This window comes from Bidens hawaiensis, unplaced genomic scaffold, assembly GCF_021521415.1.
Source record: "Bidens hawaiensis isolate Kalapana, Puna unplaced genomic scaffold, B.hawaiensis_p1.1 tig00009139_1, whole genome shotgun sequence".
NCBI lineage: Eukaryota > Viridiplantae > Streptophyta > Magnoliopsida > Asterales > Asteraceae > Bidens > Bidens hawaiensis.
In genome coordinates this window covers 289,077-291,396 of record NW_027491672.1, presented here as the reverse complement: position 1 = coordinate 291,396, position 2,320 = coordinate 289,077, and positions in this window count along the sequence as shown.

Below are 2,320 nucleotides of genomic sequence, written 5' to 3'. Positions count from 1 at the left end.
TGGTGGAAAAGGAATATTATACAGCTGGTCGTACCTGCTTGGAAACCTACATTCGGCTATAAATACTCCAACACCTTGGAACGGTATCGGCATCTCATATAATCTTATCTTCAGCTATTTCTCTCTATATACACTTATATTCAGAGCAATCTAGTCTGATTCTCACGCCGGAGGGTGGTCACAAGGAGGAACCCCCCCCCCCTTCTCAGTGACGAGCTCACGGTGTCTGTTTTGCAGGTCAAGAAGAATAACCATCTTTGCCGGACCTAACCCTCGTGGAAAACATCTACTTAACCCTAAGATTATCCATAATCTACCGGGATCACTTAGTGTTTCTTCATTTATCCATAATAGGCTAACTCCCATGGTCACCTCAACCTAAAAGAGCGTTGAATACCGCTTAAGATGGGCGTTTTCTAGGTGCTTTAGACGAGCTCGTGGTCATGGATTGTTGTTAATTACATGGCTAGTATAACTATAAGCCACGTACACTTTATCTTTATTTAATTTAATATGAAATCATTACACACTTTAATGAATGTGATTAGTAAAGACACCCATGCATACGTGATAGTAACAGTGCATAGTGTGTTTCACATTTTATAGAAACCACCACTAAAGCTAGTACATGTTGATCAAATTCTAAACCGATATACGAGTATTAGTTCATACTTACAAATGCATTAAACAAATAAAAATAATATTTTTATGATTACAAATAATTTAATAAAATCAATTTACATATGTTTATTATATGTGTATTTATTTATTTATAAATAACGCAATGTGATAAATAGGTTGAAATAATCGGCTCTAATAAATTAATAATGCCTATAGAATAAGGTATTAGGTTGTGTGTAGTGGGAAATTTTAGGGCGACTTTTTGCCTAATATCACCCTCCACACTGCCCTTAGGCGATTTGACACGTATTTGTCGATGTTCAACTTGAAAAAAATAATAAATTTATATTATTATACGATTTTCAGTACACACTAAAATAAAAATTGTCTTTCCTACTAACGTGACGTCACATATTAAATATTCCATCATAATAGCTCATTCACTTACATAGTCTTATAAATCTTTTGAAATATAGGTGTGAACGAAAACTTTCTAGATGGATCACCCTTAGCTTTACTTCGTGTAATTATAAATCCTTTCACTTTAGCCCCTAAAGTTTGAATGGATCTACAATAGTAAGGTTCAATATATTTTTATACTTTAATCATAAACGTCATTATAAGTGGAACTCCATAGTTATTGTTAGGGACGTAAATAAACCGAATTGAATAGGACATTGTTCATGTTCGTTTCTCAAACTTTTATCGTTTTATGCATAATATTTTTTTACCGGTTTGTTGATCAAATCAATATTTTAAAATCCTTAAGTTACTTTATATAATTATATGACATGGTTACAAATTTACAAAAATAATGTATTCATTTCAAATGATCAAAAGCTTAATCCAAACACATAACGCTTCCTTAATATTGATATGCATCGAATATCGAATGACATGTATGTTTTTTTTTTAACAATTTCTAAATCTTCTAAGTCAAATACAACACGCACCTTATATAATTCATCAACATTTGGTTATGGGGCATACCACTTAACCACTAGAATATCAATTTGGTTAACTTGGATTTCAAGCATCCTTGCTTTGTTTTACAAAGACCTAAGACGGTTTATCCACAAATCAAACATGCATCAATGGCATCTCTCTATGCGTCACCCTTAATTTCTTTGTTTACTTGGATATTTGTTGTTGATAATATCCATATAATTACACTTCATTTTAGTCATACTTAAACTAACTAACATAATTCAGTATAGATAATAACAAACAAATAACAACCAATTAATTATCCCTAATCCCAGTCAAATAGTTATCTCACTAAAAGTTTATAGGGTTTGGATCAAATACAAATGAAATTAACGTACTAAACGTGAGAATCAAGTAGAATAATTATATATACAAATAGAGTAATTATTGTATATATAATTACTCTACTTGATTATCACGTTTAGGATGTTAATTTCATTTGTACGTTAACCTTCCCTAAGTACACACGAAACATCTAAACACCCTTCCAACCCAACAATAATACATCAACCAACAAAAATTCATTTGCTCCTTTTATATTTCATAGAAACATCCAAACGATTTACAATGAAGTGACAGGTAAGCGGGGCAACAAGCTGCGCCGCAACCCCCTTTTGGATAGCAAACCCAATCCGACTAAAAACAAAGTTTTTTATTCTTATGGGCTGATACGTTACTATACACAACTTTCTGAACCCTATTCAAAAGGTCC